The sequence below is a fragment of the Sander lucioperca genome, chromosome 10 (assembly GCF_008315115.2).
Source record: "Sander lucioperca isolate FBNREF2018 chromosome 10, SLUC_FBN_1.2, whole genome shotgun sequence".
Taxonomy (NCBI): Eukaryota; Metazoa; Chordata; class Actinopteri; order Perciformes; family Percidae; genus Sander; species Sander lucioperca.
In genome coordinates, this window is record NC_050182.1 from 125,564 (window position 1) to 139,059 (window position 13,496).

Below are 13,496 nucleotides of genomic sequence, written 5' to 3' on the forward strand. Positions count from 1 at the left end.
TCCAAGAGGCGTGTGTGAGAAATGTCAAGTCAATCGGACTTAAAGTGGCGTGGCCTTTCAAAAATCATGTTTTTAAGCCTTAATTATAGAGCCACCATGTGGCAGATTGGGCTCATATTTCCTGGGAACCTAATGCATTTCCAATCATTGGGCCAAGTTTCGTGTTTCTGGCTCATTCCAGCTCACGGTAATTTGAGATGCGGCAGAAGACAACGAATAATAATAATACCAATAATAATAATAATAATAATAATAATAATAACAATAATAAAATATACAAAATAATCTTAAACTAAATAATTTAATTCCTATATACATATTTGGGCTGAGCAGGGAGTCCCTGGTGGCACTGGTGGGCCTGGATAGGGTGCCGCATTAAAGACCCTGGTGTCTTTGTCCAGGAGTGGGACATCATACAGGGTATGGGTGGTCTCCAGAGATTTTTTGGGATGCATCTCTCCACCGCATCGTCCACAGAGTCAATTGGCTGCCATGTCACTAAGACGTGTAATAAATTAATAAAAGACAGAAAATATTACTTCACAGCTTTATTTGACATCTGATATCTCTCACCATGAAATATTTGTAATAGGCAACATTGTTGTTTTGTGAAATATTTTAAATAGGAACAATAGTTTTACAATTCTTATACTTGCCCATTAAAAATAAACGTGGTTGGGGGGTACCTCCTCCAGGGCAGACATCTCTGCAGTTAGCTGGTTACGCCAGGGAACACCACTTACTGCCTCCAGATCATTCTTCCCCTCATCCTCTGCCACATCCTCCTTAGGCTCATCCTCCAGGGCCACAATGTCACCAGCCCAGAGACAGATGTTGTGGAGGATGGCACATGATGTTATGAATGTCTAAAAAACGCATTTATAAAAAATAATTTGGAAAATGTATACCTCATATACATTATATATATATATAACAAAACACTTTGAGTGAATACTTACGTAAGGTACAAAGGTGTAGTGCACCTCCAGCACTTGCAGGAAGATGGCCCGGGAACCTGGTCTTCGTCAACCCAAAACCACGCTCTATAATAGAGCGTGCCCAGGAGTGAGGGATGTTGAAGCGCTGGGCCTCCGACACCTTGTACAGTCATCCGGTAGGGAGTGATGAGGGGGAGTGGATGTTGGAGGCATGGGTACCCACCAGTCGGCAAGGAGGAAGTGCCCTGGAGGAGGGTAGAGTGACCGCCGGTAGAGTGGGCTGTAGTAGAGCACTCTGGAGTTGTGGCTTTGTTTGGGCTGACCCAGGCCAGCCCAAACAAAGCAACTCTGATGGTCACACACAGCCTGCAGGATGGAATGAAACATCCTGTTCCTGTAGCACTGACTACCAGGGCCGCCGGGTAGCTTGATGCGGACATGGCAGCCGTTGATTGCCCCAGCTGCTTTCCTGAAGGCTCGGTGTCTCGCCAGCCCTGCAAACCCACGAGACACCGCCTCCAGGTCTTCTGGGGTCTTTGGGAGGTGGAGGACCTGATGACGAATAGCCACCACCTCCTCAGTGACTGAGGACGATGCGGTGGACAGTGGATCGAGGCATCACAAACACTCTGGAGACCACCCTGTATGATGTCCCACTTGGCAGCCAGAGCAAAAACACCATGGTCGATAGTGGCACCTCATCCATGTCTCTGTGCCTTCTCCTTTTAAATAAAATGTAATTATTTTGTAAAAGTTAAATGACATTAGCCATATAAACTACTAAAAGTTGTTAACTGTTGACCCTCGCTTAACCGTTAGCTAAAAGCTGTCTTGCATTTAGCGCGGTCAGCGGTGGGCGACTGCGGAGGGTCTAATCGGCAAGCACCAAGATTTTGTAATAATCATAGGTGTGATTGGCAAAGGACAAAAAAGCAGGAAAATATACGCCGCACCCATGACTGCTGTGACAGCACCTCCGCCCCCATTTATTTTTCAAATGCTATAAAATTGAATGAAACACCCCAAATTCAATGAAAGTAATCATTAATATTACTTGCATAGAACGTTGTATGCAGGGGTTAAATTGGGATTTGTTATGTGGGGGGGCTCTCCCTAGGGTTTTTTTTTGAAAAATAAACCATAAAATGGCACTTGCTGGAGAGTTTTGTGCAAAGAAATGGAGAAATTGAGTCTTACATGATATGTGCAAAACTGCAAGGTTAAGAGCCTATACTTTGCATTGTTGTAGTATCAACAGGTATTAGGGCATTTAGCATTTACATTACTGTTAATCAGTCATCACTTGATTACACATTGCATTACCTTGTTATAATATAAATTAAAGCTGCAAGCAGCGATGGAGGGGCCCTCGCGCCTCTGTGCGCATCGGGGTTACTGGCGGACGCCGCTCCTTGCGACCGTGCATTTGTGCGGCACTCAGGCACCGCAAATCGTCACCAATGAAAAGGGAACTCCCTGCCAAGTTCAACGATACCTCACACAAGACTCTACGTCATACAGTTCATTAGCTGTGAAAGGGGGCGTAGTCAGATTATAGGGGGCGGATCAAACCATAACCAATTAAAAAGGAAGTCTCTGCTGAGTTCATTGATACCTCACATAAGACTCTACCTTAAACGGGTCATTATTTATGAAAGGGGGCGTGGCTTAAGCATAGGGGGCGGGCCAAACCATCACCAATGAAGAAGGAACTCTGCTGAGTTTCATGATACCTCACACAAGGGCCTACCTTAAACAGTTCAAATGTTATGAAAGGGGGCGTCCTAAAGCATAGGGGGCGGGCCAAACTATCACCAATGATTAAGGAACTCTCTGCTGAGTTCAATGACACCTCACACAAGACACTACCTTAAACGGTTCAAATGTTATGAAAGGGGGCGTGGCCTGAGTAAGTGGGCATGGTTATATTATAGGTTGCGGCTCAGTATCACATGTAGACCACACATTCTAAGTTTCATGTTAATCGGATGATGTTTGCCATATAAGGTAGATTTCCTGTTGCCATTAGGTGGCGCTATGACTTTAAGGCGAGACACTACAGGTGAATAGGCTAAAATTTTTACATAATAGATATCTCCATGAAACTTCCTCAGTTGATTAATTACACAAGTATATAAAAAAATGTATTACAAGTTTTTTAAATGTTTATGTTTAATTATGCAAATTAGGCATTTTCTCATTAAATATGCATGATTTTGCATATATTTTCGGTAGATAGATCTGAACATATGATAAAGCCAGGTGCAAAATTCTTTTTTCATTTTGTTTTCACACAAGATGAAAACAAAATTACAGAGGGATTTCAGGATATCTGCTTTCATTACTTAGGAAATCAAAATATACTGTCCATAGCCTTAAAAAAATCGATTTTCGCCATGTTTTTTAGCTTAAAATTTCACATAAATCAGGGCAGGAATGATTTATTAACAAATCCCTCTGTAGATATCTTCAGAATACTACTAAGTGTATAACTGGAAAGTTTGGTGTACATAGGCTGAGATGTTTATACTGGAGAATGACAAAAAACTCATTTTGAGAAAACGGCATTTAAAGATTTAAATAGTGGAATTTAATACATTTCTATTGGGAAAATTGTTCAAAAACAGAATAAATGCTCAGGCCCTTAGTGATAATAATATAGAATATTTCAAGCTCATGAAAATTGATTATTTAATAAAATGGCAGGCATATAAGGCCTACAACTGCAGTAACTCAATGAATTAACATTGGCGTATCATGCACAAAGTTGCAGACGAAACCCACGCTGGACAGGTGTATGGACACAGGTCCGTGTACTTGGTGGCCAACGGATTTTCGTTTTGAAAGGAAAAAAACAAAAACGAAAAACGGCCAGTTTCCCAATTACCATTAGTAAATAGGAAAACAAAAAACGGAACCATTATTCGTTTTTTGTTTTGATATTAAAAAACGGAAAATGAAAAACAATCTCGTTATCCGATTTTCTTTGATGTATTTGTAGATGGAACTCGGAAATTAAAATGTGTGTATAAATCTTATTCCTTTGTCAGTACCCGATCCGTACCGCCTGTAAAATCCGTTCTGTGCACTGCCTGATCAGTTCTACGCTTGCGCGAACACCGGCAAACTTCACAGCTCTATGCACGCATTGGCGTAAGGATGTTTGGACATTCCCGGTTACCGGAAGAAAACAGACAGTGACAGTAGACCGTTATGATGGCAAAGATGAAGTTTACAAGGTGTTTGCTGGAGTTGCCTAAAGTATCTGTTAATGATATACGGAGCGTCGTCTGGCCATCCAGTACAACACCATGTAGCAAATTAAATAAAGGCTTCAAATTTTACGTTTCGTCATTTCTTTACAACTTTGAAGGTAATTTGCTAACGCTAGCTAGCCTGAGCTAGAAGCCTTGCTTTGGTGTTATAAGTCATGACTCCGTCCTGCTTCAGGTTAACCATGTTTTAAATAAAGTTTAAGCATGTGTATACCTCTCACTTCATGTGTTTGTACTTTTATGAAACTATCAGGTAAAAACAGGGCTACAAATGAGATCTCTGTGAGAGACCAGCATACTCCTAGCAAACTATTATGTAGCTCAATGCTGGACATTTCACCCCTAATTCCGGTCACTTTACTGTATTTGTATTTGTTTAGTATTTGGTTTAGAAGCCTTTATTGGTGATTTTTTACGGTACAAAGTCCTGCTATATACGTACATAGCTAGCTATATATGCTCCGCTATGTCGCGTTAGCATGCAGCTACAATAGTTAGCTATGAGTATGCTAACGTTAGATTGTAGCGGAACGAAGCAGCACTTTCTAACGTCAAAAATCGCAGACCAAACACTACACAATCGGACATGTTTCAGCAGGAATGTGACCTGGAATTGGGGAGAATTTAACAACATTGCCAGCTAAGATGACCGTTAGCATGTAGCTACTATAGTGTTTACTGCCGTTAGCATGTAGCTACTATAGTGGTATACAGCAGTGGTGGCTGGGAAAGCTGTCATCCCATCTTCAAAAGGACACTTATGTACGTTTACACTTCATCGCATTAATAATAGACAGTCTATGGTTATTAGTCAAGACGAAGTATTAAAGGTAAAAACATTAATGTAAATAACACAACAACGATGTCGCTACACGGTTTTGGATCAGTGACAAGTTTTGAATGTTTGTAGCAATGACTATTGTATAATAAAGATTTAATAAAAAAAGATTTAATAAAAAAGTTGTAATGTTTGGTCGTAAAGTGTTGACACGTTACTTATATACAGTCTATGGTTACAAATCGCACAGGGACATTGTTAGTTTTCTACTACGTAATTATGTGCATGCACAGAACGGATCTTACAGGCGGTACTGGCCAATAAATGCTATTGAAGGGCGGGTCTTGGCGTGGCGGGAGTAACTTCCGGGTCACGAAAAAAATGCCAATGCAAAATTAAGGAATACGACTTATACACACGTATTTTAATTTCCGAGTTCCATCTACAAATACATCAACGACAATCGGATAACAAGATTGTTTTTCGTTTTCCGTTTTTTAATATCAAAACAAAAAACGAATAATGGGTTGTTTTCCGTTTTTTGTTTTCCTATTTACTAATGGTAATTGGGAAACTGGCCGTTTTTCGTTTTTGTTTTTTTCCTTTCAAAACGAAAATCCGTTGGCCACCAAGTACACGGACCGACACAGAACAAGACCAACAATGGATGTAACAGCTTTTTTAAAGTCCAACTGTCCATTTCAGCACCATATGTATTTTAGCTGTGCTTGGACTCTTGCGCCTATGTTTTACACTGGCAGCTGTGACAGCCTCAGCTTTTGAGGTCCTGAGCATATCAGTTTCTCTCATTGAATTGACCGTCACATGTGCTCTGAAGCCACAACTTCTCCATAACAGAAAGCATGGCAGAGGCACCTTCATGGCCATACTTGCTGCTGCTCCAGCTTACTTTTCCCACAAAACAGTCCGCTCAGGGTGCAGACAGCGATCGCGGTGCAGCGCGATGATTTAGAACGCCAACTTTTGTTGAATTTAGGTGAAATCTACCGCCGCAAACAGACAAAGTGTAGTAAAATAAAGACCTAAATGTGTATTCCGGACTTTATTTCACCACAAGTCTGAAAGAAGACATGTTATTGAAGACAAATAGCCCAAAATCTCAAAATTGACCAGTGAAAAAAAAATGATGTTTTTGCATGCCGTGTCTCGCCTTAAGTAAATATCGGCCTTTATTTGTCCTCAGGGTTGGAGTCTTATGAATCCTGAAAAGTTTCGAGCCAGTTGGACAATGTACACGCAAGTTACAGCCACTTCCTGTTTTGATGGCGAAACGCACAAAATGGCCGCCCCGCCACGGCCTATGACGAAAAGTTTTTCTTTTAACAACTTTTCATCTTTAATGTCTTAGGATGGCACAGACCAAATTTGAAGTTGATCGGATGAAATCTCTAGGAGTTCGTTAAAGTACGACATGTGGAAATGGCCAAAATTGCACTAATTTCGAACATTGAAATCAAAATGGCGGACTTCCTGTTGGGTTTAGGGTATGGCTCTAATGACGTTTTTTGTACATCTTGACATGTTACATATGTGTACCAAGTTTCATGAGTCTACATTAAACGCACTGCAGGGGCTCAATTTTTATAACTTTCTAGGGGGCGCTAGCGAGCCATTTTTGTGCGCCTCTTCCCGAAACCCTTAAAATACGTAAATGTTCACCAGACTTGATGCGACCGCCAAATTTGGGGAGTTTTTGAGTATGTTAAGCCCCTCAAAAAGCCAATTTACTTGCAGAAATAATAATAATTAAAGCTGCAAGCAGCGATGGACGGGCCCTCGCGCCTAGGCGCGTCGGGGTTACCGGCGGACGCCGCTCCTTGCGACCGTGCATTTGCGCGGCATCAGACGCCGCAAATCGTCATCAATGAAAAGTCTGCCTAGTGCAACAATACCTCACACAAGACTCTACGTCATCACACAAGGGTATACCTTAAACGGTGTAAATGCTATGAAAGGGGGCGTGGCTTGAACATAGGGGGAGGGCCAAACCATCACCAATGAAGAAGGAACTCTCTGCTGAGTTCACTGATACCTCACACAATGGTCAACCTTAAATCGTTCAAATTTTATGAAAGGGGGCGTGGCTTAAGCATAGGGGGCGGGCCAAACCATCACCAATGAAGAAGCAACTCTCTGCTGAGTGACACCTCACACAAGACTCTACGCCATAGAGTTCATTAGCTGTGAAAGAGGGCGTGGCTTACGCACAGGGGGGGGGGGCAAACCATGACCAATGAAGAAGCAACTCTCTGCTGAGTTCAATGACACCTCACACAAGGGTCTACCTTAAACGGTTCAAATGTTATGAAAGGGGCGTGGCCTGAGTAAGTGGGCGTGGTTATATCATAGGGGCCAGCTCATTATCACATGTAGACCACACATTCTAAGTTTCATGTAAATCAGATGATGTTTGTCATATAAGGCGCATTTCCTGTTGCCAGCGGGGGGCGCTATGACCAAAAGTCAAATATGGCCTGTAGGTGTCCGCAGGCCTGGACCCTTGTCAATCGTGAGAATTTTCGGGCAGATACGACAACGTACACTCAAGTTACAACAACTTTTTTGTTCATCGCTAAACACTCAAAATGGCCGCCACGCCACGCCCACACCATCTGACGAAAAGTTTTTCTTTTAATAACTTTTCATCTTTAAGGTGTTGGGATGATACAGACCAAGTTTGAAGTCCATCGGATGAAATCTCTAGGAGGAGTTCGTTAAAGTATAGCACCTTGACTTTTAGGCCTACTTCCTGTTGCCACTAGGGGGCGCTATGACTTTAAGTAAATATCGGCCTTTATTTGTCCTTAGGGTTGGACTCTTATGAATCCTGTAAAGTTTCGAGCCAATCGGACAATGTACACTTGAGTTACACCCACTTCCTGTTTCGGCGGTGAAACGCACAAAATGGCCGCCCTGCCACAGCCACGCCCTATGACGAAAAGTTTTTCTTTTAACAACTTTTCATCTTTAATGTCTTAAGATGGCACAGACCAAATTTGAAGTTGATCGGATGAAATCTCTAGGAGGAGTTCGTTAAAGTACGACATGTGGAAATGGCCAAAATCGCACTAATTTCGAACTTTCAATTCGAAATGGCGGACTTCCTGTTGGGTTTAGGACAGGGCTCCAATGACGTTTTGTGTGCGTCCTGACTTGATACACATGTGTACCAAATTTCGTGAGTCTACGTTAAACGCACTGCAGGGGCTCAATTATTTTAACTTTGTAGGGGGCGCTAGCGAGCCATTTTTGGGCGCCTATTCCCGAAAACCTTAAAATACATAAATTTTCACCAGACTTGATGCGACTGCCAAATTTGGTGAGTTTTTGAATATGTTAAGCCCCTCAAAAAGCCAATTCATTTGCCGGGAAAAAGAATAATTCCTTCAGTTTCAATAGGGCCTTCGCTGCTGTCGGCGCTCGGGCCCTAATAATAATAATAATTCCTTCAGTTTCAATAGGGCCTTCGCCACTGTCGGCGCTCGGGCCCTAATAATTCCTTCAGTTTCAATAGGGCCTTCGCCGCTGTCGGCGCTCGGGCCCTAATAATTCCTTCAGTTTCAAAAGGGCCTTCGCCGCTGTCGCCGCTCGGGCCCTAATAATAATTCCTTCAGTTTCAAAAGGGCCTTCGCCGCTGTCGGCGCTCGGGCCCTAATAATGTGCCACATGAAGAGACAGTGCCGCATATGACAGTAGCAACAGCTGAGAAGATTTGGGTCTGTGGTGACCAGGTCCACCTCACACAAACTTCCTTATCCCATTCTCTCTCTTTACTACCCCACACACACCCCCACACCTACACACACACCCACACCCACATACACGGACAAAAATTCAGCCCTGGCTCTGTAGCCACACCAGCCGACATTACCACGCCCATGCAGCCCCACCCACGGACATGTGCATTCACTAATTACATTTGTGTACAGATTGTGAAATAATATAAGCAGTACCTTATGTAACAGATTTTTAAACATTTAATGTAACTGGCAAACAATGCTTTCTACTTTTTAAAGAGCACATGTTATAACAAATTTTTATTTATGCCGTTTGTTTGTTCTTTGTTGTCACTGTCTGTCTGTTCGATTGTCCATGTTTCTCTCTGTTGACACTGTACATACTGTCTGTCTGGTTCTCTATCTTTTCATCCGTTTTAACTAGGGATGTCCCGATCAGGTTTTTTTGCCCTCGAGTCCGAGTCATTTGATTTTGAGTATCTACCGATACCGAGTCCCGATCCGATACTTCTATAATAATTCAACTTTATAATACCTCCAGACCGCAGACATACTCGCGCTTTCCGCTTCAAGCTGCTTCCGTGTTCTACTTTGTCGGCATTTAACCAATAGCGTCTCTGCAACAAAGTGATGTCATGCCGCACGCGTTGCTGTTTCTGTGTGGAGTCAAAAGGGTCTAACTCTGTGCTACCGCATAACTATAGATGTGTTAAAAAATAATGAGAAAATATATACATATATATCCGAGTCCTGATCGGGTGGTAACGTCCGATTCCGATCGAGTCTGAAACCACGTGATCGGGCCCGATTTCCGATCACGTGATCGGATCTGGACATCCCTAGTTTTAACTCTAACTCTGCAATTTAAATGTTTTTATGGCTCTGTGATTATACTTCAGGGTTTTTCCTTGCTCAGAATTTGTCTTTGCAGGAACACACAAAGCAGGGGGGTAGGGGGTCTGGGGTTTTGAGGGTAGAAGACTTCAATTCCTGCATTCTGATAAATTTTTAGGCACGAATTTATGGTAAATATGTCAATATTTATTGCAAGGAAATCACAAAATTCTGGTGGCAGGTAACAATTCAAAATACAAAATATAATGGAATATTATTATATTCAGTAGTCCAGTAAGGGGGCTTTCACATCCGACATGGGCCGGATACGACAACATTTGACTTTAATTGCAGAGTTTAACCTACATAGTGGAAAACTACTACGTGAATGGGGCACAGCAGAAAGACGGAGCAGAGCGACGCTGCTTGTTCAGGGTTGTCATGTGTACTCCTATAGGCCTACACTTCGCATCAGGCGTTAAAACCAACTGTACCGAATTAGACTACTATTTAACGCGATAACGAGACGTTTTTAACCGGTAATGAAACTGTCTCAATTTAATAATGATGCCATCAGACGGCCGCGCGGACAGACAGCAGTCAGAGTTCCGGCAGAGCTCTGCGCCCGTCAGCAGAGCATCATGATCACCGAGAGGGTCCGGTACAGCCTGAACCCTGCAAACAGAGATCCCGTTTGAAGGTGACGTGCTTGATTTTGACTGAACGTCCCAATTTAAGTAACCTCTGATTGGGTCGTAGTAAATTAAGTACCCAAAGTTTAAGATTAGGTGTTGGTCATTCTCAACACCTTTCTACCCCTCCCCACACTTATCAACTCTAGACTCTGTGCTGCTGCCAGCCTGTGTAACGTACGTTACTCACCATACTCACCATCGATCGACTGTTAGCTGTCAACCTCCCGACTAGCTGTTACAGCTAGCTAGTGATCTAGCGAGGATTAGCCCTTCAGACCACAGTGGACTTCAGTGGACTCTCCATCCAAACTCCCGACTGGACCTTTGTCTACCACAACTGCCGGACTCTTTCAAATACACATACTCCCTGTCTCCACCGATCACTTGGTAGCGTTGGTCAGCTGTCAGCATACGCCAGCTAGCTTCTGTTAGCTTCCACCGACTGACGGCTCGCCCAGCACATCTGTTCGCTGTAGAGCTCTTTTAGCCATGTTTCCCGGCTCAACACTAAGTTAGTGTGGGCCACTACCTCTCTGCACTGCCGAAAATGGTGCTCCTAAAATATTCCTCACTGCAACTTCTCAATGTCATCTGCTACGTCGCTTCAGCTTGCAACCAAATAAAAATATTGTCCTGTTGTCGGCTTCAGCTAAGAAGATAGTTCGCCCCCACACGTCCAACATTCTTATTCAAATAAGTAAGCAGTGACCGGTCATTATGTTTACCAATACCCCCAACCCGTGCCTTGCCCTCATCCTCTTTCACAGCGGATTTGCATGATTTACGAGTGCTTCATTTTCAGGTCGGAAAAGCTGGATTTCCGGATATATCCGGAAGAATCACTCCCCTGAATAATGCGGACGCGGTCGCATATACCGCGTTGCAATGATTGGCTACAGGAGAGAAGAGGTCCGTATTTTAAGCCGCTTTGACCGAAATCAGTATGAAAGTCCATACGGTTCGTAGTGACCATGCGTGTCATCCGCAGCGCCCCGACCGCGCTGAATGCAAGAATATATATTAACATTACTGTTTGATTTAAAGTGCTCATATTATGCTTTTTGGCTTTTCCCATTTCCTTTATTGTATTATATATCTTTTTGTGCACGTTATAGGTTTACAAAGTGAAAAAGCCCAAAGTCCACCCCAAAGGGACTTACCATCTTCCAGAGAAAACACTGTTCACAAATAAATGCTGGACTACAACAGGTCTGTTGTAGTCCAGCATTTACTTCTGTGACGAACGTGACGTCACTTTGTAACACGTTATAATGCTCGCCTAGCTGCTAGCATGGCACTTCCTCATACTCTGCAACTGACTAGCTAGCAGTACTTACTGCGCATGTGTGACTCCCAACAAAGATGGTACAGAAGTAAGATGTCTCACTCTGTAGCTAAAACAGAGCTCAACACACAGGGTGAAAAGAGGAGCTGCAGCAATGTGCAGTACAACAAATATATGGTGTATTCTGGTACAACCTCTAAATACAATTATGAACCTGAAAATGAGAATGATATGAGCACTTTAACTACTTAAGCCTATCTTATTTTACCTCTCCATGGTCCTCTCGCTTTTTGGCCCCAGTGATCAGCTGCAGCTGTCAAGGTTGCTAGGCGACAGGAGCGGCGCTTCGTGACGCAAGGGTAAGTGCTAGACTTTGAAGGATGCAGCCCCTGAACTGGGACATAGCTTATAACTTATTGACTTGTACATGCTATCAAGCCTGTTCTCTAATCAAGCATAAAACATTTGGGGTAGATTGGACAATGTACACTCGAGTTACAAACGAGTACCTGTTTTGCGGCAGTATAATTTGACACCTAGCCATGCTCACACCGTTGGACGGAAGTGTAAAAAAAAAATTTACTGACCAAATTGCAAGTCAATCAGGTTAAAACTGTAGGAGGAGTTTGCTAAACCTGCGTGAAGCTGGCCCCCCATGTCATCCAAAAATTATTAAAAACACTGCTATTCGTTTGTGCCGGTTTTTGCCGTAAAAAGAGTTGTAAGTAATTAAACTTTACATTTTCTGGCCAGTGACGTCACTCAGCCCCCCATTAATGTCCATATCTCCCCAAAATGGTCGGTTAAGGTTTGTTTTCAAAAGAGATTTGAGCACTTTCAAAAAGTCAACATCAACGTTTCAGCTTTAGCGCCAAATTATCTCTTTACACATTGCTCTAGAAAAAAGGTGGGCGTCACTATACGGAAAGCTGCGTTTGTTCTGAACATTTTGTTATGAAACACCTGGGGATCAGTTATATTTAAATACCTTAAAAAGGTAAATTTAAGAAGATATGTTAAAACGTCCTTAGACCTCAGAGGGTACAACAAGAGTACAACACCTGCAAATGGTCCAAAACGTTAAGAAAATGCACTTTTTTGTAAGTCTGAACAAGATACATATGCATACCAAATTTCATACATGTAGGTGAAATGCACTGCAAGGGCTTCTTCTTTGAAAGTTTGTAGGGGGCACTATTGAGCCAATGTACTACACCCAAGACCGTGACCCCTGTGGTTGTCTTCGGGACTGGACTGTCATCCTGCATGAAAATTTGGGGCAGATTGGATCATGTACATTCAAGTTACAACAACTTCCTCCCTCATGGCGTAACATCAAAGTTCTCCATGACACCACAGCCATGTGCTTCAACACAGACTTAAGGCTTTCCTGCACACATTTGAGATGGATCTAGTTAACCCCCTAAAAAGGAGCACATCAAAGTATAACGCCTGTAATTTCCTGTTGCCAGTAGGGGGCGCTATGACTATAACTCAATACTGACATGTAGATGCCAGGGTTCTTGTAAAGCATGATAGGTTTGGGGGATACTAACCACTTCCTGTTTGGCGAGGGAACATCAAAACTCGCCGCCTTACCACGCCTACACGTATGATAAAAAATGAAAAGCTTCGCAAAGCTAAATTGCGAAGCTTTTCATCTTTAGATTATACTAATCAATTTTGAAGTCAATCATGTTAAATCTGTAGGAGATGTTTGTTAAAGTACGTCTGCACATGGTTAAAAATGCATGTTTAATTCAAAATGGAAGACTTCCTGTTGGGTTTAGGGTATGGTTCAAATAGGCTTTTCTGTAAGTCTGGCCATGATACATATGCCTACCAAATTTCATACACTAGGTGAGACGCACCGCCGGGGCTGTATGGAAAGGGGGCGCTCTCAAGCAATTTTTTTACACCCAAACAAAGGACC

The 13,496-nt window shown here is 42.7% G+C and overlaps 1 protein-coding gene across 4 annotated transcripts in view; it reads right to left on the reverse strand.

Moving 5' to 3' along the window:
- The window catches only part of LOC116042167 (palmitoyltransferase ZDHHC3-like), a 113,311-nt gene that overhangs the window by 37,498 nt on the left and 62,317 nt on the right, over window positions 1-13,496 (reverse strand). The gene's annotated exons all lie outside the window — the stretch shown is intronic.